This window comes from Hibiscus syriacus, unplaced genomic scaffold (assembly GCF_006381635.1).
Source record: "Hibiscus syriacus cultivar Baekdansim isolate YM2019G1 unplaced genomic scaffold, ASM638163v2 tig00005974_pilon, whole genome shotgun sequence".
In the NCBI taxonomy this organism is placed as follows: Eukaryota; Viridiplantae; Streptophyta; class Magnoliopsida; order Malvales; family Malvaceae; genus Hibiscus; species Hibiscus syriacus.
Window position 1 is genome coordinate 2,188,186 of NW_024062076.1, and position 24,678 is coordinate 2,212,863.

A 24,678-nucleotide genomic window follows, 5' to 3' on the forward strand; every position below is an offset into this window, starting at 1 on the left:
CCATATCTTTTTTTACATATTTTTACGCACAAAAGGTTTTTTTTACAATAAAAAACACAAATCCACACTTTGTACACTACAGCAAAATGGGTTTATAGCAACATTTTTAGCGGCGTTTTTAGAACAAACGCCGCTAAAGATGCGTACTTTAGCGGCGTTTCTATAAAAACGCTGTTAAAGATTGTACTTTAGTGGCGTTTCTGTAAAAACGCTGTTAAAGACTGTACTTTAGTTGCGTTTTCATAAAAACGCCGCTAAAGACTCATACATTTAGTGGCGTTTTTATACAAACGCCGCTATAGAATCGTGATTTAGTGGCGTTTGTGTTTACAAACGCCGCTATAGACTCATACCTTAGTGGGTTTTTATACAAACGCAACTAAAGACTTGTACTTTAGTGGCGTTTTTATACAAACGCCGCTATAGACTCATGTTTTAGTGGCGTTTGTTTAACAAACGCCGCAAGTTTACAATTTTTAAATCCCAACCCTTTTAACCTTTTTCATTTTTCCCATTTCACCTATTTTTGATGTCCTGCCAGAAGTTAAACATAAACCCTTAATCAAAGCATCTCTCTCTTGAAATTGAAACCCAATGTTTGCAACATTTGTTCTTGTGCTTTACCCTCACTCTCGCGGCTGTTTTGATCTTCAACCTAAGCTAATTTTTAAAATCTCGTAGCAATAATACTCGAAAACCCTCAAAAACTTGAAGTTCAAAGGATAAGGAGGAGCAGAGCCAGAAAAAAAATCGAATGTTAGCTTACAAGTCTCTTTTCAGGTAAGCTTCTTTTACTTAACCCCCTGTTTGTTTACTGAGAAACTGAGAAGGGAAAAAATAATTAAACTCTGTAAACAAGAAAAACCCTACCTACAAGCTAAAAATAATTAAAAGGAGAGAACTTTAGCTTTAAAATTGTCCATGTCAGGTTTCTTTTCGAAGTAAAATGAAAATTCAGAATTGGGTTTCTCATTCTCAAGGTTTAGTTTGAAACCTTACACGCGTCCTTTATTTATTGTATTTTCATGTCTGCTAAGCATTTTATACGTACACTATTATTTCAATATTCACACCGTTGTTTATGTTTCAGTATCTTAGCAGGGTAAAGTTAAATGATTCAAGCCAGGAACAGATGAAATAAATGAAAAATGAAGCTTTTAATCGTTGAAAACATTTATTTTTTTAATAAATAATGTGTTAATTCGGTAATTATTATCTATGCAGAGTTAACCATTTGTTGAAGTTCACAAATACTTATTTCAAACCAAGCCGGTTAACTACTTTCAGGTTTTTATCCCTATGAATGTGTTAAGACTTAAGAGCATAACAATTTCATGTTTATTCCCCTTTAAGCTTTGTTTTAAGATTCTTTTTAAATCTTTATGTAAGGTAGTGCAATCATCTTAAGTAATAAGACCTTATTGCAAACATTTACATTGTATTCTACCCTTGAGTCTTCCATGTCACTGGTATGCTTGCTTTGGTTGATGTGGCTCCATTTGCAGAGGTGTCTTTTGAGGGTGAAACGATGATTTATGTGTGTGTTTAAAGTGATAATCAAGTAAACTTTATGGTATAGGCCATAGCTTCGATAAGACTCAAACAATGTTAGAAACCTAGATGTTGTGTTCGCAAAAAATGGTAAGCTTGGTAGCCATTAAACTTTGACTCGCATGCTTTTTGAGATTTCTTTATATCAGCAACGTGATTTACTTATTTTTTTCCGTCTCAATTATGTTAGGTTGATCTTTTTTGTTTTGTCTGTGAAGGATTTTGAAGTACTTTATTGCATTTGAAAGATATATTGAACTTTTGGTTCACCAAGGAAGTCTATGATTGGTCGCTAGGTTGAATAGGTATAAGGCCCATTAAGTTTGGAAAAGTAAAAACAATTTGGACTCATGTCACATAAATTCTTTTTCTCTCTCTAAATTTAGTGGTTTGATCTGCATTTTCCTATCCGAGTTTTCTTATGCTATAGAAAAAAGGCATCTGGATGTATGCTTTCCTTTCTGCCTAAACTCTGTTAAAATTGGTTAGACCATAAATGTTGTAGAGGTGGAAAGATGAAATTTGCATGGTTGCAAGGTTCATTAAAGTTATATCAATTCATTACAGGGAAAATATTTTTATGAAAAATTGAGCCTTGATTTGTGGATAGGTGGGACAAAAGATAACCTAGGCATGATGGACAAAAAGAAAAGAAGGAATGGTACTCCTGTATGGAGACCAGTTTGTACTCAAGCTTGTTCCCTTGAAGGTATTTCTTGTTCTTGACAATGCATGATGTTTTTATTCTCTCTCATATTTTCTCACTGAAGTTGTTTTCATTGTAGATAATTTTCACAACTAATGGAATTGTGATTTTGTAAGGGAAAATTATTATAATTATGTGGTAGAAGATTCCTTCTTTTAGTTTTAAACACATTTTATTTTCCTTTAGCAAGAAATAACATGAAAGAACCGTTAAAAGGTTAATGAAATATGCTGAAAATTAGATGCAAAATGGATTTTTTAATTCCATGTTTTTTTGTTTAAAGGACTTTTCCAAACTAGTAGAGAACATTTGTATTTTCACTAAAAATCTTTGGACGCTTCAATTTCTCATGAAACATGTAAATAATAAATATCATATTATTTTCTGATTGTTAATTAATCAGTATAATTTCAGTTCACTGATTAATTTGAGATCTGATTGTGTTGCAGTGGGTTGATTTCGTTTCCCAGTTGTTAAGGATATATCCATTTGCTTTCGAGTTCTCCTCAGTATGCATATTCCTTTTATGCATGACATTAATTTCTTGTCATATCAAATATAATACATTTTTTGTAACATTGACCTCTCTGTATTTTCCCATAGTTATTGACTTTCTTGCTTTGTGGTGGTTTAGGCTTTCCTAGTGGAGTTCTTTGACTGTGTTCTTTCCTATCATTTTGGAAATTTCTTGTGTAACAGGTAATTTCTCTATCAGTAGCTTTAGCCTGCTGTGTCAGTTTAAGTTGTGCCAAAACCATTAAAATTCCCACATCTCACTATGAGTTTGGTGCCAACTTCATTGACCCGAATGTAGGTGGCTTCTCTCATTATCTCTACTCTTCCCGTTCACCCTCTTGTCCTCAATTCTTTTATCTTAATAAATCAAGTTATAAGTAGGACCAATTATGGTCTTCTAGTTGATGCTTATTGGGAGGGTGCTAACCGATGGTAGACTCAATGCAAGAGTGAAATGGGATTTGACAGAAAATCTTACTGTGAAGGCTAATGCTCAGGTAAATCATGTTTTCATATATCATTTAGTCTTTTTTCTTTCTTGTTTAGTTACAGAGTATATGTTTTTCTTGTGTAAACACATTGATAGTTTTTTGTTTCTTGTTCCATCTCACAAATGAGCCTAATATGTCGCATGGCATGTTCAACTTGGATTACAAGGCCGATCACTCTTAAACTGTATTATATCTTACCTAATTGGCTTTCATCCTTGTATATTTCTCTCTGTGTCATTGCAAGTGTCATACCTGGCATTCTGATTGTTTTTGAGTTTATTCATCATTATTTTTGTGCTTGTAAACAAAATTTATGTGGTGGCTTGGGCTTGCTGCCATAAAATATGAGTCTTTTGTTTTTTTAACTTTTTTTCCCTTGTAAAGGGTAAAGACTTCAGGTCTCGGTTTCAAATGGGAAATGGTGCCTTATTTGGTTCTAGTTACATCCAGGTAAATAATCTGAAGCCACATTATAATTTTAAATTCAGCTGAGCGCGCTTAACTTAGCATAATGAATACCCTGTTAATATGATGAAAGTTTCCTTTACTTGGTAAAAATATAAGTAGAATGTCTGCTCAATAAATTCCATTATTTTGGTTGCTTATATTTATGTCTTATTATGCATCTGCAGGTGGACAGCGGAAGAAGAATCTGCACTCAAGGCAGGAGTTCTTAAGCATGGTACTGGAAAATGGCGCAATATTCGTTCAGATCCTGAGCTTAGTTCTGTCTTGCGTTCATGCTCAAATGTGGATCTCAAGGTATGTAGCTGAGCCTCAAGCATGATTCACTAAGTATAGTTGGAACTCTGCACTTGGAAAATGGATCTTACAAAATTGATTCTTGGGATGGTAAAGATAACCTACGGTGCTTGCAAAGTGCAATTTGATTATTGGGTGTACATAGCGAGAAGTTGGGAAATAATTCCATTGTATATTAGGGTTATAAGTGGGAAGCGTGAAAATACACATGCAACTAGTTTGCCTTTTTGTTTCTAGTATATGTAACACATGTATACATTTATATGTATTTTTGTTATATTAATGTTTATAAATTTTAATTTATTTTGTTGTTAACTATTTTTCTGCATAATTTGTGTTTTAATTAAAATTTATGGTTGTTGTTAATTAGATAAAGCTACATGATATTAAATTTAGGTGATGTATTGCATAAATCAAATATGCAAAATCAATTAATCTAAGCTAAAAAAAGAAATTAGTGGCGTTTGTATCCAAAAACGCCGCTATATATCTGATCTTTTGCGGCGTTTGTTCCAAAAAACGCCGCTATAGATCTGACCTATTGCGGCGTTTGTTCCAAAAATGCCTCTATAGATATCACCCTTTTGCGGCGTTTGTTCCAAAAACGCCGCTATAGATCTGACCTTTTACAGCGTTTGTTCCAAGAAACGCTGCTATATATCTGACCTATTGCACCGTTAGTTCCAAAAATGTCGCTATAGATATCAACCTTTTGCGGCGTTTTTTTCCAAAACGCCACTATAGATCTTGACCTATTGCGGCGTTTGTTCCAAAAACGCCGCTATAGATCTTAACCTATTGCGGCGTTTTTGGTTCTCAAACACCGCTACCTTTAGCGGCGCTGGTATTGCCGGCGCTTCTTACGGCGTTTTTTTTATCGCCGCAAGTACTTTTAGCTATAGAACTAAAAAAACGCCGCTAAAGAACAATTTTGTTGTTGTGGTACAAAAATATTTAACGTGTGGGAGTTAGCTCATTTCCAACGTGCATGAAGATCCTGGCTACTTATGACAGTGTTGGGGCAAGGAGAGCTCTCCCCTTCAATAAAACTCTCCAACGATTACACCTCCCAAGCTCTATCTCTCCAGTATGTCGAATACACATCAGGTATGTGAGCAACTCTCCAGTAATCTTCACCTTGTTCATCCTAACGTAGGGACCTTAGAAGTTCGTGCGGCATGTCGAAAAATTTGAGAAAATTCAGCTTCGTAAGATGTTCGATCCCCAAGGGCACCTTCTCCATCGATTAACATCGCTGAATGCTTAACTTCTCCAGACCCACCATCGCCCCCACCTGGATTTGCACCCATTTCAGTTCGTTGAAGTTGTCGAGGCCTAGATGTTTCAACTTTTTAAACCCTCCAGCATTGAAGCACAGTGTGTCTCCATAGTAAACATGTACTAATTCGAGATGGACTAGGTTCGGAAGATGTTCCAGACAAACTAGAGGATCTTCCGGTAAACGACTCCATTTTAGGTACACTTTAACTAGATTATGAAGGTAGCGGATCCAATGACGCATGCTCTCCAATCTGCCCCTCAAGTACAGTCGCTGAAGCAATGGAGGTGGAGATACGAGGTGTTGAACATCGATGGGCTCGTTTTCTTCGATCGATATAAGAGATAAAGCTCGAAGACATGTCATCTTTTTGATAGAGGAGCACAGTTTCTTCCCGTCTTCCTTCTTCAACTTTGTAATACCGAGTCTCCTCAGCTGAGTGAGTTTCCCCAACTCTGTCAATATCACATTCCCTTGGTCTACCTCTATTAGACATAGCTTTTGAAGGGATTGCAACGCTCCTATTCCCTCTAAACCTTTAAACCCGTATTTCGAGTGGAAATAATCATACGACTCGAACTCGTACCGGTACACTAAAAGATGACGGAGACGCTGCAGCTGTAGGATCTCGACCGGCAGTTCAGTAACATAGGCATGTTTAAGATCCAAGGTCTCAAGATTGTGAAGCTTTCCTATGAACCTCGGAACAACTGTTACCTTGGTTTCCCTTAAGTTCAAATACTTCAAATAATACAAGTTGACAATGTCAATTGGGAACTTTGTTATGGATGTTGCTTGCATGTCAAGCACAGCAAGTAGCTTGAAGCCTCCAGGAAATAGTTTATGCAAGGATGGATTTTCGTCCACCGCAAACATGAAGAGAGACCGCAGTTGAGAAATGAACCTATTTTGAAGTATGTTCTGCAGTGTATTATGAACGGAGAGGCGCTGAACTTTGTCGGGCCACATTGCGGTCTGATCTTTCGCTATGACAGCAAAGTTTTGCTCCCTGGGCTTCAATATGATGATCTCTCGAACGAGATCATGAACGCGGCACAACCTCACCCTACCATCACTGGTCATCCCTGCTACTTGAATTAAGCTTCGGTTTAGGAGCTCGTTGAAGAAGTCCTCTGCTACATCTTCTACCATCTTTCCCTGTTTTGCTTCAACGAAGCCTTCCGCTATCCAAAGTCGTATCAGCTTCATAAGCTCGATCAGGTGATCCTCGGGAAAGATGCTCAAGTACAAGAAACATGATTTTAGATAGTATGGCAAATCATTGAAACTGAGAGACAATACTTTCTTCAGATTCATAAGCTTGTCATTGCCATCGATCTCAGCTCCAAAACTACGACCGATCGTTTCCCATTCATCTATTCTTCGCTTATTTTTCGTAGCCAAAAAACCACTAATTGCAACAATGGCAAGAGGCAACCCACCACATTTCTTCAAGATTTGTTTACAGATTTCCTCCAAGTGGGGAGGACAACAGTTTCCCCGAGAAGTCTTCCTACAGAACAACGTCCATAACTCTTCGGGTGGCAAAGGCTCCAAATTATACACTTCGCCCTCGGATTCTATGCGAGATGAAAAGGCCAAGTCAGCGTTTCGTGTGGTGAGCATCACCCGGCTGCCGCAATCGTTAGCAGGCAAGGCGAACTTGATAGCATCCCACTCGTTAATGTGCCACAGATCGTCCAAAATGATCAGGTACCTTCGTTTTCGAAGCCAGATTTTGATTGTCGTTTTGAGTTGATAGCTGCTCATGTTGTCCAGTCCATCAGGGATTGGTTTACTAATCACTCTGGAGAGTTGTTGAACCATGTCTTTAAGTAGAGTCTCCAACTTGAAAGATTGCGAGACAGTGATCCAAGCATGTATCGGCAAATGTTTCTTCACATCTGCATCATCATACACTTGCTTCGCCAACGTGGTTTCCCCCAAACCACCCATCCCCAGTAGAGAAATAACTCGGCGGTCTGTACCACCATCGATCAGCCATCCGACGAGCTTCTTTTTGCTCTTGTTGATGCCGACTACGTCTGTTTTATCCAAAAGAAGGGCGTCCTCTCGTCGGTCCCGCCATGCATTGCCTACGCTGTTGGAGTTAGACCCTCCATCAGCACAGAATCGCTGACGAAGTCTACGGTGTCCGTCACAAATGTCTCGTATTCTGGAGTTGATGCCTTGTATGTCGGAAGCGATCCGATAACGAGCCTTCATGTTCCGAATACAACAAGACATCTTGTGAAGGAAGGCAGAGAGACCTTGTCCGTGATGATGGGTGAGGAGAAGCATGTATTCGCCGAGAATGTCCTCCATGTCATGAGCAATATCTCTGATTTGCTTGACCCATACCTTGAGTTCATCGTCAGTATCTTCCAATGCATCAGCAACTCTCAAGAAGTCTCTCATGCGCTCCAATTCTCCCCTTACGTAAGAAACTTCTTCCCTACCACCTCTCAATAGTTGCGTCTCCTTCTCGAACAAAGGCGCAAGCTTTTCCAGTAAGAACTTAACTGCACTCTCTGCCATGCTTTTCTCCAACTTCCTACACTTGAAAATATCACCACCTTCTTTTTTAGTATGTGACTTCAGTGTATCTGGGGGAGGGAGGGGATTTGAACTGAAGACCCAAGGAATCCTTTTATAATACGTTGGGTACTCGCCAGTCTATTTCAGATAATGTCATTGCCGATGAATGATGGGAAAAGTTTGGGAAAAGAATTGGAATTTTCTACTTGGGCAACAAGAGTTCTTTCCATTATTTACTGATGACGAGTTAACCTTTAATTTCCTAGATCTTTAGAATTGAATTGCCTGAAAAAACAAAAAGGAAAAGTTACGACAATTGCATCATTATAGTTACGGTCGAAAATAAAACGAGACATATAGTAAGTTATTTAAATTCAATCGATTAAAACTTGATAATTGCTCGATTCAAAAAGACTAAACTAAGTTCTTAACGAATCAAAATGAGTTATTTGATACCCAATTTAAAAATCTCACGACTTACTCAAAAACTAATATATTAAATATTAAGAACTTTATTTAAATATCAATAATATTTACATATTTATAAAAAATAATATAAAATTTTCATTTCAATTTCAAGCTTAAATCGAATTCAAGTTCAAATTAAATCAAAATATTTCAAGTATAAACTTTTTTTAAGCTCGAATCAAACTTCAAACTTTTATTTTAAGTTTGAATCAAATTTAGTAATTTTAAGCTCATAAATTTTTAAGCTAAGTCAAACACAACTTTTAACTTTTCAAATCGAATCGAACAACAATACTTGAATTTAACTCAATTCTTTGCAGCCCTAATTGTAGTATAGGTACTGCTTGGATTCTTTTAATGTTTACCCGGAAAAATAATAGTTCTTGACCTTTCTTGTTTATAAATAATCATTTAATAATGTGGACCAACAAGGCTATGACTAGGATTAAGGAATTTGAGCAAACCTGTCATTTTCTTTAAAACCAATTACTTATCCGAGTAACTCAGCGTTACAGCAAAAGGGCATTAAATTAATCAATAGACTTAGCATTCAACAATATGTTCCCATCACATAGAATTTTCGTAGTAAATTAACTCTTAACTATTCAAACCAACTTTTTCGACAGTGCTTAAATTGCAGAACAAGGCAACCAAACAGCTTGAAAGCTACAACTAGACTTTCTTATATGGATAAAAAGTGACATCCCTAAGCATTTAGCAGCCTGTAAATGCTCCAAATTTTCTTGGACCATAAAATAAGTAGATAAGCTTAGTTAACGAAGATCTCATGACGATCATCGATGTGTTCTCCCTGTGATAACAATGGCCAGAATGCTTTCTTTTAGGAGTTTCCAGGCAATCTCTGCCTAATAGTTATCCATAATGGAAAGTGCAATTCATTGGAAAATGAACATAAATTATTAATCAATTCCATCAACATTTCTTGCACACTAGGTTTCCCTATTTTTTTAATCTATGAGGTTCTTACTTAACTAGATGGCCATTCAATTAAAATAAGCAAAATCTAGGTTTTACACATTCCATACTACCAGCAGAATGACGTGCATTCAGATCAATTTCTGCTCAAACAAAATTGGTTAAAAAGTAAATAAATATGGTGGAATATCTAGAATAAGTAATCTACCAGTTTTTATAATAAATTCTCCATATTTTACTGCAGAGCACCGGAATTAGTTATCATCATCTGAGTCATCAAATGTTATCTTTTTAGCCTTTGGAGCATCGGCAGCAATTTCCTTGAAGTGAGCCCCATAGAGCTTGGAATCCTGTATTAAGACAGGTAACAAGATGATCATGAGGTGACAAGACATACCATAAACCATAAACATTAATGTGAATGTATACAAGTATGCATGCGAGCAAGCGGGGGGGGGGGGGGGAGATAAAAACAAACCTTCTTGACATGAGTTCCAAATTTTAACAGTGCAGAGGGAACAACCTGCCCAGCTTCTTTGAGAACATTTACCAGTTCTCCGGCAAGTCCCTGCCATAAGCTTGTCACTACTTGAAATAAACTTGACCATGTTCCATTCACCACTTGTTTAATTTAAGTGTAAGATAAATTTGTATTAGCTTACCTTATTCTGATGTTGAAGAATGTGTGAGCAACACCCTTCCTACCAGCTCTCCCAGTCCTTCCTACCCGGTGTACGTAATCCTCTGTAGTGAGAGGAAAACTATAATTGATCACTACTTCAACATCCGGAATATCCAAGCCTCTAGCAGCCACATCCGTAGCTACCTGAATTACATGGTGTTAATATGTGTCAAAATTTAACCTAGTTAAATCAATTCTCATAGAGAAATTATATCATTGTGCCTGAAGAAAGTAGCCAAGTTTTACTAATCAAATTTTGCAAACGCCTACATCAATATCAACATACAAAACAACACTGATGTTGCCCACATTGGCTTTCAGCAGAAAGTTATAACAATAATTTAAAAGCAAAATAGCATATAATTTGCAGGAGTATACCATCAAAGGACAGCTTCCTTTCTTGAATAATGATAGAGCCTTGGTGCGATCATTTTGTGCTTTGCGACCATGTATAGAAACAACATTCCAGCCACTAGAAGAATAAAATAAAATGAACTAAGAAAAGTAAGAAGTTCAAATAAAAAGTCAGTTAAAATTCTGATGCAATTGTGTATGCATGAATGGTTTTGAACTTTTAAACCCAACCAAGAACTATCAAGCATTTCTTACAATATATTTAACTGCACAACTCAAAATGACAAGGGAAGTAAAATTACAAACTTATTTTAAATAAGACAAGGGAAGTAAAATTTACCTTCTCTTGAGCATAGTTTCAATACGATCAGCCTCTCCCTGGTACAAGACAAACACCACCACTCTATTCCTGATTGAAATGAAAGGCTCTATGTAAAAAATTGACAAGATGTAAAATTAGTACAAGTAAAATAAATAAATAAACATGAAAGAACAATACAAGTCTAGACAACTTAAAGTAACAGTATGGGCTTATTATCCCTATAGGGTTAATGTCAACATCATAAAAAAAATCATATTAGATAAATCAATATTCAAAAGCTACTAAAAATCATAAGGATTTCTTGGATGGCAACATGACAAAAATTTAACGTAACCTTATTTTGCTCCCATATTTTTTTGGTTTACATCCTTTGATATGTTTAATCTATTTGCAGACTACAGTATTATTTCATACAGAATTATCTAAAGAGCAAACAAATTCACATTCTTGTCAAAGCAATCGCCAAATGGAAGAATAAAAAAGCAAATGTTACAATTCAATAGATGTGAGATCAACTACCTCTGAGATTCATGGTATTTCTTAAGCAAAGCAGTCAGATGCTCATAACGTGCACGGTCATCCAAAACCTACATATGAAAACAAAATGTTAATAAAAGCGTGCGACCGTGCGTGTGTGGGTACACATACACAATATAAGTTGACATGAAATATGGTTTAACTGTTAAGTAATATCAAACCTCAAATATCTGCATAACATCATGGTTTAACTGTTAAGTAATATCAAACCTCAAATGCAAAATAAAAGCGGAAAAATAATACTCAAAATTGATAACGGAGTTCAGCCAATTATGCTTACGTCTTCGGACTGCTACAGATCTTTTACTAAAGAGAGAAAATTTAAAAGCGTTTACAAAACACTTGTAACTCACAAGAAAACTCTCTAGTATTGGGAGAAAGAAATGATTTGGGATCATTTTGAAGCTAAATGGGTTAGGATATTTATAGTTGAAGTTTAAGGACTAATCTTGAAAATACCCTAAAGGGCAGGGACTAAAGCATAATTTTCCCAAGCCCAAAAAATCAACAAAATTAAATGCACCGAATTCGGTGCCCAATCCACCGAATTCGGTGTCCACCCTTTTTGACCCAGTGCTCTTCTCCTTGACTTTTAACAATCTTCAACTTAAAGACTGATTTTAATCTGTCTTCACACCTCGATCAATGCAACAACATTTCTGGTCTTGTTACTTTAGCATGCCAACTGAAACTGAACACAACTTCAGTTTGTCCATAGTCATCGTCTTTGTTAACATGTATGCTAGATTTTGAGCTCCACTAATCTTTTCAAGTTTCAAAATCCTATATTCCAGAAGAGACCGGATAAAATGATATCGCAATTGTATGTGCTTCGTCCTAGAATGAGAAGATAGATTCTTTGCTAGATGGATAACACTTTGACTGTCGCAATACAAGACATTGTTTTCTTGTTTCTTGCCTAACTCTTCCAAGAAACTTTGGATCCAAACCATCTCCTTGCTGGCTTCCGTAACAACGACATATTCTGCTTCAGTTGTGGAGAGAGCAACTATCTTTTGTAGTTGAGAAATCCAACTCACTTCAGTACCTCCTAGAGTATAGACATACCCTGTAGTGCTCCTTCTGACGTCAACATTTCCGGCTAAGTCAGCATCTACATAGCCTGTCAGTATCATATCTCCACCTTTGAAATAAAGTGCTTTGTTTGTGGTACCCCGCAGATATTTTAGGATCCATTTGACTGCTTCCCAGTGTAACTTGCCTGGATTAGTCACGTACCTGCTAAAAAATCTCACTGCATGAGCAATATATGGTCTAGTACAAACTATGACATACATCAAACTTCCAATTTCTGAGGCGTAAGGGACCTTCACCATGTGTGCACGTTCTTTCTCCGTCTTTGGTAACTGTTCTTTGGAGAGTCTAAAATGAACACCTAAAGGTGTACTTACTGGTTTAGCATCTTGCATGTTGAACCTGGAGAGTACTTTGTTGATGTACTCAGCCTGTGATAACATCAAGGTCCCCGACTTTATGTCTCTCTTAATCCTCATCCCAAGAATATGCTTTGCAGCGCCCAGATCTTTCATTGCAAACTGCTTCGACAAATTTTGGTTCAAGTTTATAATCTCTTGCATGTCTGAGCCTGCAACGAGGATGTCATCAAAGTACAACAATAAAATAATGAAGTTGTTGTCGAACTTCTTGGTGTAGCAACAATGATCTGCTTGGCATCTGGTAAAACTACTGCTACTCGTGAAGCTATCGAACTTCTTGTACCACTATCTAGGAGCTTGTTTTAAACCATACTAGCTCTTCTTCAACCTGCATACCATGTTTTTCTTGCCTGCCTCTATGAAGCCTTCTGGTTGCCCATATAGATTTCTTCCTCCAAATCACCATGAAGGAAAGATGTCTTCACATCTAACTGCTCAAGATGTAGATTCTCTGTAGCTACAATTTTCAACACCAGTTTGATTGTAGACATCTTCACGACTGGAGAGAAAATTTCATTGTAGTCAATACCTTCTTTTTGTTGAAAATCTTTGACAACCAATCTTGTTTTTTAGTGTTTTCTCCCATCGTGTTCTTCTTTGATCCTGTAAATTCACTTGTTATGGAGCGTTTTCTTGCCTGGTGGTAATTTAGCTAATTCCCATGTCTGATTTGACATAAGCAAGTCCATCTCATCTTTCATGGAAGACTCCCACTTGACTGAATCCTCCACCTGCATTGCTTCATCATAACACTCTAGTTCACCATTGTCAGTCAGAAACAAGTAGTGCAAAGAAGGCGAATAACTTTGGATTGGTTTAGGAATTCTGGAGGAGCGTCTCAGTTCTGGTGTGCCTAGTTCTTCTTGAACTGCTTCAGGATTGATCTGAACATCATTTCCAGAAATCTTCTCAAACTCATCAAATTCCTTTGTTTTAGCTTCAGTATTTGAGCTACTTGATTCTATGGTTGACCTGTCTTTGTACATCACATTCTCATTGAAAATGACATCTCTGCTTCTGATGATCTTCCGATTTTCATAGTCCCAAAACTGATAACCGAACTCATCACCACCATAACCAACAAAGACACATTTGTTGGACTTGACATCAAGTTTACTTCTTTCAGCAGAATTTATGTGTACATAAAAAATACAACCAAACACTAGTATGAAAGTTTTATTTCTTTCTTGCTCCAAACTTTCTCTAGTATTCCACCATCCAAGGGAACTGAGGGCCCATGGTTGATCAGGTAAGCTGCAGTGTTGATAGCTTCAGCCCATAGCAATTTAGGCAAACCAGTATGTATCCTCATGCTTCTGGCACGTTCATTCAGAGTTCTGTTCATGCGCTCTACTACGCCATTCTGCTGCGGTGTCATGGGAACTATTGTCTCCATCTTGATCTCATTGTTTGCGCAGAAATCTATGAATCTACTATTTATGTACTCTCCTCCTTTATCAAACATCAACCACTTGACTTTCAAACTAGTCTCATTTTCCACAATGGCCTTCCATTTTCTGAATGTATCAAAGACTTCTGATTTCTTCTTCAGAAAATAAACCCACACCTTCCTTGTAGAATCATCGATGAAGGTGACATAATATAGTGAGCCTGCAAGAGATAGAACTGGAGATGGTCCCCATACATCAGTATGAACCAACTCTAACTTCTCAGCCTTGGGTGTCTTACCAATCCTTGCAAAACTGACTTTCTTTTGTTTGCCAAAGATGCAATCCTCACATAGTCCGACATCTATATTCTTTAGATCCGACAACTTCCCTTTTGACAAAAGTGTCTTCATCCCTTTCTTTCTCATATGGCCAAGCCTTTAGTGCCATATGTTTGATTTTCCATCAGCATCTGCTATTGTAATGATATTCTCTAAGTTTGAGGTTACATAGAGAGTACCATTTTTCTTACCACGAGCAATGACAAGTGCTCATTTGGTAATCTTCCATTCACAACCTGAAAAGGTTGTACTATATCTTTCTCCATCAAGCTGTCCTACAAAAATCAAATTTCTCTTGAGGCCAGGAATATGTCTCACTCATTTCAGCTTCCAGGTGGTTTGGTTTGGCAACTTTAATATGATGTCTCATTTTCCAACGATCTTCAAGGTTTCATCACCAGCTAGATGAACCTTCCCAAAATCACCACTGACATAGTTCTCCATGATTTCTTGGCATGGGGTGAAGTGGAAAGATGCCCCTGAATCCAAGATCCATGATTCAATCAGACTGTTGACGCTTAGAATCATGGCATCATCTATCTCATCTATCATGTTGGCAGATTCCTGCGCGCTGGTATCTTTCTTCGGCGCTCGACAATCTCTTTTAAAGTGACATTTTTTGCCATAATTATAACAGTTAAAATCTTTATTTCCCGTTCATGATTTTCCCTTTCTGGATTTTGATCTGCCACGATTTGAATTTCTTTATGAAGTTCTCCCTCTAGACTCCGTGTGCAAGGCTAAGGAGCTTGATGCTTCACCCTATTCTCTCAATTGAATTTCTTCACTCAATACCAGATCCCGAATATCGTCAAATTTCAATTTACTGTTTCCCGATGAGCTGTTGACTGCTGTAACAGTATTATTCCAACTGTCTGGTAAAGATGATAAGAGAATTAAAGCTCGAACTTCATCATCGAATTCAATTTCCACGGAACTCAACTGGGTTGTGATTGTGTTGAGTTCATTTAGGTGTTGAGCCACTGATTCCCCTTCTGCCATGCGTAAATTGAATAATCGCGTCATTAAGTGAACTTTGTTTAAGGCCGATGACTTCTCATACATACTGGAGAGAACCGCCATAAGACCCGCTGTGATCTTTTCCTTTACTATGTTGAAAGCAACATTGTGAGAAAACTTCAGTCGGATAACTCCGAGGGCTTGTCTGTCGAGAAGAGCACAGTCTTCATTCTTCATGCCCTCTAGTTGCTTTCCTGAGAGAGGTTGATATAGATTTTTCTAGTACAGAAAATCTTCAATCTGCATCTTCTAAAAGCCAAAGTCCGCACCATCGAACTTCTCAATTTTCATATTTCCTTCGTTTGAGCCATCGCTCCCACTCGAATCTGGTTTCTTTTGGATCATTTTTGACAATTTCTGTGAACCACCGTGTATTAGAACACCTTCGTCGACAAACTCGTATCGCCGACCAAATTTCACTATTCACAAAATTCACTATTCACATGAATAGTAACCTCGCAAAAATTGATAAAATTCACAACCAAAAGCTTTGATGCAAGTTGTTGGGAAGTAAACGAATAATTTCCCTATAACCAGATGAGTGAAAATACGAAATAAAAACGGAAAAATAATACCCGAAATTGATAACGGAGTTTAGCCAATTATGTCTACGTCTCCGGACTGCTGCATATCTTTTATTAAAGAGAGAAAATTTACAGGTGTTTACAAAACACTCACAACTCACAAGAAAACTCTCTAGTTTTGGGAGAAAGAAATGATTTGGGATCATTTTGAAGCTAAATTGGTTAGGGTATTTATAGTTGAAGCTTAAAGACTAATCTTAAAAATATCCTAAAAAAAAGGACTAAAGTGCAATTTTTCCAAGACCAAAAAATTAACAAAATTAAATCTACCGAATTCGGTGCCTACCTTTTTGACCCAGTGCTCCCATCATTGACTTTTAACAGGGGAAAGCATAAGACAGGGCGGATTCCTCCCTTTGGAGGATTTACCATTTCTCTTGTTCAATACATGCATCATTGCTGGTACGCCAAATGCCAAAGTCTTGCCTGATCGAACGATAAAACCAATAAACATAACATGAAATAAAATATCGTAAAATAACCAAAAAATTATTAAACCTAATCATGTCAAAATTTAAGGGAAAAAAATGGAGTACCCGACCCAGTTTCTGTAAGTCCAATAAAATCACGGTCGTCCAATAAAAATGGCCAAGCGTGAGCTTGAATGGGAGATGGGCTATTAAAATCCTTGCAAAAGTCCAAAACATTTTTTGCTAAATTAGAATTAGCAAATGATTTCAAGGGCGTATATTTTGCATCTTCGACATTCTTTCCGCTCACAACCAGCTTTCACTTCCCATCAAATTCAATTGAGTCTTCTTTTCCATTTTGGATTTCATTAATTTCCCCAATTTCTTCATCTTTCTTCTGCTTTTTGCTCTTCTTGTCCTTCTTCTTAGACTCATCACTGCTTTCATCGGATTCACCTCCTTGGTTGTTTTCTCATTCATTCTTTTTCATTCTCTTGTCTTTCTTGCTCTTTTTTTGCTCAAATTTCTCGTTTTCTAGGGGACTCTGCTTAACATTTTTGTCAACATGATCTTCGGATTCTGGTAACTTGTTCTTCTTGCTCTTTTCCGTGGGTTTGAATGCTTGATTTCCAGTACTCTCTGGGGCTAGTGGTTCTGTCGAGAGTCATTTTTTTGAACTGCGCTACCAAAAGAATCAAACCCGAAAGCTTTCATGAGGTGGGAAGTTAAGATTTTATATTAGGGTTTTAATTTTGCAAATCACGTGTCGCCATTTGACTTGGCTTACATTGCGCACACGATATTATATTGTTGAGGCTAATTGTTAATTAAAATATAGATAATGAGATTAATTTTTTTCAATGAATAACACCAAAACCCTACCAAATTCTCAGGAGGGCTCTCCAGACGATCGAAACCCTAAGAAAGAGAGGTGGTTTGGTAAAGAACAGTCGAATGATCCTGCTAACATTGATCATCGCATGGATACAGAAGTGAGCCTCTCACCCCAAGATGCTCCCCAAATTGACTCTCCCCAAGCCCTAATTTGGGTAAAACCATGAATGATGCCCTTTGACGATGAAGATATAAAAGTTCTTGAATGCGACGTGAAGTGCATTGTGATCAACAGAATGATCTTTATTGAGTTTTTTGATAGGATCCAGTTGATTGCTAATAAGAACTTTGACTAAACGGTTATCGTCAAGCTCCTCGACCGTTTTATTGGTTATGCTGAAGAACAAAATTCATGACCTATGGAAACCCAAACAACATATTTGTATAATGGATGTTGAAAACGATTACTATTTTATATCGTTTTAATCACATACAGACTATATGATTGCCCTCTCGGATGGACCATAGACCTTTGTTCGGCCACTACCTGACTATTGAACCTTGGTCTCCCAACTTCTCCACATCTCAAGCTTTCGCTAGCAAGATTGTCGCATGGATCCGTCTACCTGGGTTGCCGGTTACTTTATATAAGTGTAGATTGATCACGAAAATCAGCGAAAACATTGGTACTGTCATCAAAATTGACTAGCAAACCAAGTTTGGTAGAAGAGGTCGATTTACAAGGATGACAATAAGCGTAAACCTCAACAAACCTTTGGTCTCAAAGCTACTATAACACCTCCAACCCGTATCCGACCCGGATCCGAGTCCGAGGTGTCACATTGACTTTTCAAAACTTTATTCTTTACAAAGCCACTGAAATCTTAATTTCCTCATTTGAGAAAATAATTACTTTACAGTAATTAATACTATAAAATTGTCTTACAAACCATTCAAAGCATATTCAACTCAATCAATTAGTACATGCCAACTATATTCAAAATAACCAAATACATTTAAATCATCTATTTTCTGATCTGAAATTTTGTAAGGGAGATGCTGACATGTCTTGCTTTTCTTTACTTTTCTTCTCGCTTCTGTAACCTACGTGTGATAGAATCACATGCTAAGTCTATGACTTAGAGAGGCATTACATTTATAAAAAAACTCTAATTATTTAAACATGCAGGAACACATCATCTCATGATGTCATACCAAAACAATATAACATTACATACAATGTAATATACACATATACATATCTCACACTATTTCCATTACTAACCTTATTCCACTATCCATATTCTTATCATTTATGTCTTATAATCATATACTCCTATGTCTATTCTTTTAAGCCACATATGATTCATTTAACCAAACAATACACACATCATCATATAATCATATAATGCAATTCATATTACAAAAGCATATACTTTACATGTAATATATATTTATTGTTATCTCTTTGTTAGCCCATATACATATGTGAGAACTATATATATGTGAGTACATTGAGGTTGTGCACTATGCTATCACCACAGCTCGTATAATTCCCTCTAGGGGCACGTAGAACTAGTCCTGTAGGACCACTATGTCCCGAATGACCACAGTATATGTTCTGAAGGACCACTGTATATATCCCGAAGGACCACTGTATATCCCTCGACTCTTTGCTTGCCAACTATACCTCTAGCTCTCTTTACACATAACATGGGCATTAGCATTATATCATTTCACATATTCATATCAACATGTAATTCACTATCACATATCACGTGGCTTATGTCGCATAACTTGTATCACATATACACATTCATATCACATGTTCATATAAGCTCATAACTTCTTTCACATTTACATATAATCATGTAGCTTCTTTTCACGTAGTTCATGCCACTTTTCATATCATTCATTTATCACATATAACATGGCTTAATATATGTTTGTATTCTTTTTCACCTAATCACATCTATCTCTTCTCATATATCTCATACATAATCTCTATCATATATACATTCCTTCACTTATCTTATAGTTATGTATCATATTACATAATTTAACTTATATCATATTATCATGTGTACATATATCATGGACACTTAACATGTATCATATAAACATGTATTCACACATATCATTAACACATGCAACAATCAATAACACATATGTAACATATCAAACATATGCTCATATTAATGAATTCATGCATTTTACTATAGGAAATAGACTTGTCACAAGTCTTATTTCCATTAAATATAATACACTATCTAATATGAACTCACCTTGGCCTCACTAAGTTCCAATCCCATTTTATGATTCCTTTCTTTCGATCGAATCTTAACTTTATGGTCGTCCTGAAACTTGTTCGTGCTCGATATCTATATAATCATAATTTCCAAGATGATTATTAGAAGCCTAAACCTTATAATTCGATGCTAATAACTTAAATTAATTCATTGAACTATAATTCAATTTTTCCTTTAGGGGTGTATCGATGCACTATGGATGCATCGGTACACAAATTAGGTTTGAAATTCCCATGCATCGATGCACCCCTTAATGCATCGATGCACCCCTTAATGCATCGATGCACCTTCAAAATTTATCTTAGTGCATCGGTACACACTCATAGTGCATCGATACACCAGCCCATAATAGATTATTTCATCATAAAATTCCACAACTTTTCATTAAATTTCCTCATATAAAACTCCTTTTATTCCACTAAACTCAACTACAACCATTTTAACTTTATCATTCCAATACCTTATTATCTCCCATATCTCATCCAAATTCTTAAAGCTAAGAATCATACCAAATTTTCAATGTGTTCTAAATTCAATTCTATCACTTCATGTCTCTTAATTAATTTGATGACAAGTCAAATTTATCTTCCAATTTGAGTAATGAACTCTATTCCAAATTTCATTTGAAAACTCTTAATCTTTAATCTCTCCTAACTCCACTATCATTTGCTTTTAAGATGATTTCAGCTTTCTTTAAGCTTAATTATCATCTAATGATCATAAATCATCCTTGAATTCAACAAGAAATTAACTAAAAGAGGACTTACCTTTGCAACCTTGGTTCACGATGGAGAGAAAGAAGAAAGATGAAGAGAACTTTGGAACACCCTTTTCCCTCTTCCGAAGTGTTTTCCTTAACTTATAAGGAAAAATAAAAATCTTTCTTGTCAAATGACCATTTTACCCTTTACTTCATTTAATAATTACCAACAATCCCTCAAAAATATTTACAAATAAGTCCATGCACTTTACAATCTTTTGAAATCATACTTCAAAGTTTTAAAAATTCTATTTTAGTCACTAACCCTGATTTTATGATATTAAATTACTCATTAATGGCTGAGTCCAGATAGTAGAGTACGAATCCCTTCCAATGATCTGCTACTACTATGGATGATAAGACCACGTCCAAAAATTTGCCTAGGAAAATTGAAACCTGCTGAAACTTCTAAAGCCACTTCCTCTACAGAGACAGTTCAACCAGAAAACTTAGCTCAACACCTTGATGCAACTTTTGGCCTAAGGATGGTTGTTGAATGACGTCAAAGAAGAAACAATAAGAAAGGGAAACCTACCAAGATCCCAAATAAAGAAAACATTGGTTCCAGGTTCCATCCATTCACTATCGTGTAAGAAGAATGAACCTCAAATCCTTCTCTTAGCAAAGATCCATATGATCCCTTGAATAACAAGGGTGCTCCTCTCCTGAATAAAGCATCTATCCCACCTAAGAACAACAAGGGAAAAAGTCCCATGGTCGTCCGAAAACCTTTACCAGTCTCAAAGATTACAGTAAAAACTTCCAAATCCCTCATTGGGCAAGCTAGTGCCCCCTTATCACACTAGTAAAACTTCCCGAGTTACCATCCTTGACCGCGTAAGGTATTCAATGATTGTCCTTATCGAAAATAATGATATGGACTTGGGTTTTGATACCCAAACTCACGTGTCATCGTGGTACATAGTCCTAGATATACACACAAAGGTTCTGCCTAACATCAATACTACGCATGGAGCCATCATTACTCTTCCCAACACCATGTGTGGATCCTACTCGATTACGCAATCTGTATGTCCCGTGTAGACGGAATGTACTCTGCAACCTACTGATGACGCCATGGAATCTTAATCAGGTTCCCCCTCTTTATCCTTTGTTTATGTATTTTAAATTTTCCTGTTGGAATTTTCAGGGCTACGACCACCTCCGATTCCATATCGTCATTCACTAATATTTGAGGGAATTTTGACCGAATGTTATTGCTCTTGTTGAAACTCGCATAAGCAGGGGAAAAGTTGATGTTTTTATCATTTCTATCAGGTTTCATCACTCTCACCGAATTGAAGCTGCTGGGTTCTTGGATGGTATTTGGATTTGTTAGTATGATCCTGTAAAAGTCAAAATCCTGCTAAACCATTTTTAGTTCATTCACTATCAGTTGTCCCATGGTCTCTCTAGTCTCTCCAGTTTGACAACTTTGGTATATGTCAGTCCAAACGCTTCCAAGCGTAATCATGTATGGCCTTATCTTAAGTCCCTCAATAGCACTATTTCTTCACTGTGGATTATCTTGGGGAACTTCAACGCTACCTTATCCACTTCAGAATGGTGCAATGTTGCTACCTTATCTCGGCCAAGTAAAGACTTCTAAAATTTTATCTATAACTTTGGCCTATGTGATATTGGATTCCAAGGGTTGGGATTAACTTGGAATCATGGTCATTCTTTTGTAGGGTTGAATCGTGTTCTTTGTAGTAGTCACTACTAGGATGAGAACTATCCAAAATCTGTTATTCATTATCTTCACCGGATGTGATTCGATCATCACCCCCTCCTTCTCAGTGTTGGTAATTCTGCATGGCTCATGGTCAGCATCACTTGCGCTACTTCTCTAGTTGGAACCAACATGAGGACTTCCAAAGATTGGTTAAGGATAATTGGGTCCCTATGAGTTCGATTTCAGAATCTATCTCGAACTTGACAGTTGTGCTTTGGAGCAAGTCCACCTTTGTCTACATTGGAACAAAGAAAATGACGGTCATGGAAAGGCTTCAAGTGTCCATAAGAGCTTAAATCATCATCATTCACGGTGTCTCATTGATCTCGAAGTTGATCTCTTTATTGAGCTTGAGCACCTCTTTGACTTGGAAGAAAAATTATGGAAATAAAAATCTCACTTGGGCTGGATCTAAATCAATTTTCTCCATTGATGATCATCCTTGCAGCACTTTTCTAATGCGAGGTTATTTCCACCAACTTCTTACTACAACGTTTGGCCCATTATCCGATCTTCCCTCATGGATGAAAATCTGTTAGTATTTGTTCTCAATGGCTCCACTCAAATCACCAGGTCATGACAACTTACATGCAGAGTTCTTTTAGAAAATTGGGATGTGGTCGTTGATTATGTAGGAAAAAATAAAGAAGAAATAATGGACTTTTAGATGACAGAACTTTCTGCTTTTATACAATGCTTAGAATAGAACAAACATAGGCCTTATATAGGCTTACAACACAACAAACTGACAGGAAAAAGGAACCACTACTGAACGTAAATAACAATAAAATCAGAAAAATAAGGAACCACAACAATCAATACTAAAAATAGGATGATTTTGAATCATTCTCCAGCACTCCCCCTTGATTCAAAGTTGCAAACGCCAAGTTGTTGTCTGAAGTAAGCATGTTTGTCTTTAGGGAGAGACTTCGTTAGTATATCTTCCATTTGATCATTTGTATTGCAATATTTCAGAATAATTGATCCATCAGGCACAAGATCACGAATGAAGTGTACCCGAATATCTATATGCTTTGTTCTTCCATGAAAGGATGGATTTTTGGATATGGAAATCACTATTTGATTGTCACAGTAGATCACAATTGCTTCCTTCTGCTTTAAACTGATATCAACTAGGATCCTTCTTAACCATAGAGCTTGACAAGCTGATGAAGTTGTAGCTATATATTCAGCTTCCGATGAAGACAGAGCTATTGTAGCTTGTTTTTTAGAACTCCAACAAACAACATCTGATCCAAAGCCGAAGACATAACATGACGTGCTTCTTCTATCCTCCAAACATCTAGCCCAATCACTATCTGTATAACCACTCAAATTGAACTTTGAAATATTATCATACCATATCCCAAAATCAAGATTTCTGGTAATATACCGTAAGACTCTTTTTGCAGCGCCAAAATGATGCCTTGATGGATAGTGCATGAACCTTGAAATAACTCCAACAGCAAAAGAAATGTCTGGTTGCGTATTAGTCAAGTAAATCAAGCCCCCAACTAGACTTCTAAATCTCCTTGCATATGTTTCTTCAGTACCATCATCATTCTTCAACTTTACATTCAAATTCATAGGTGTTGCTGCAATTTTGCATCCCGTCATATTTAACTTTTTAAGTAAATCAGTAGCATATTTCTTTTGTGACACAAATATTCCATCTTCAACCTGCTTCACCTCAAGTCCAAGAAAAAATTGCAATGCTCCAAGATCCGTCATTTCAAATTCCTTTTTCATACAAGCTTTGAATTCATTTATAAGGCTTGAGGAACCCATGTAAATCATGTCATCAACATAAAGGCAAATAATGAGAAAATCATGGGTACCTTGCTGTTTGAAATAAAGATTGGGCTCATACTTGCTTCTTTCAAAACCATTTTTGAGAAAGTATGCATCGATTTTACTGTACCATGCGCGCGGAGCTTGCTTCAGCCCATAGAGAGCTTTTCGTAGCTTGTACACTTTTTCTTCTTTGCCTTCGATCGTGAATCCGTCAGGTTGAGCAACATAGACCTCCTCTTGTAAATCACCATTCAGAAAATTTGACTTAACATCGAACTGATACACTGTCTTTTTTAAATATGCAGCCAACGCCAAAATAATCCTGATGGTTTCAAACCGTGCAACCGGAGAAAAAGTATCATCAAGATCTACACCTTGTTATTGTGAATATCCTTTCACCACTAGATGTGCTTTGTTATTTTAAATGTTTCCATTTGCGTTGAACTTGGTTCTAAAGACCCATTTAATACCAACGACTCTTCTGTCTTTAGGAAGATCTACAAGCTCCCATGTCTCATTATGTTGTATTGCTGCAATTTCTTCTTTCATTGCAATTCACCATTCCTCTTTGTCTGTTGCTTCTTCGAAAGTTGTAGGATCAGTAATAAACAAGGCCTGCGTAGATGCATAAATCTCCGCCAAAGTTTTGAATTTCTTTGGAGGAATCTCAACATCGGAGGAAATGCTACCATTCAAAGATGCACTTGACGAAGTTGGAGGAGACGACATATTTGGAGAAGGGGGTTGTAATACTTCGATCTGTGGAGCTATTTCTTTACTTGCAATTTCAAACTTGACATCACCTGCATTTTCTTCCCAAGACTAGCTTGTATCCTCATTGAAAATCACATTTCTACTGATTATTATTTTGCCATCAATAGGACTATACAACCTGTAAGCTTTG

The 24,678-nt window shown here is 36.8% G+C and overlaps 1 long non-coding RNA gene and 2 pseudogenes across 1 annotated transcript; 1 reads left to right on the forward strand and 2 right to left on the reverse strand.

Moving 5' to 3' along the window:
- The first annotated feature begins 1,735 nt into the window (after window positions 1-1,735).
- Window positions 1,736-4,226, forward strand: LOC120200473. The gene is made up of 3 exons (XR_005523548.1): window positions 1,736-2,260; window positions 2,892-3,714; window positions 3,897-4,226. It is a non-coding gene; the product is annotated as an uncharacterized LOC120200473 (long non-coding RNA).
- Window positions 4,227-4,999: 773 nt separating this feature from the next.
- On the reverse strand, window positions 5,000-7,843 carry LOC120200434 (annotated as a pseudogene).
- A 1,626-nt stretch (window positions 7,844-9,469) lies between these two features.
- Window positions 9,470-17,000, reverse strand: LOC120200409 (annotated as a pseudogene).
- Between the last annotated feature and the right edge of the window lie 7,678 nt (window positions 17,001-24,678).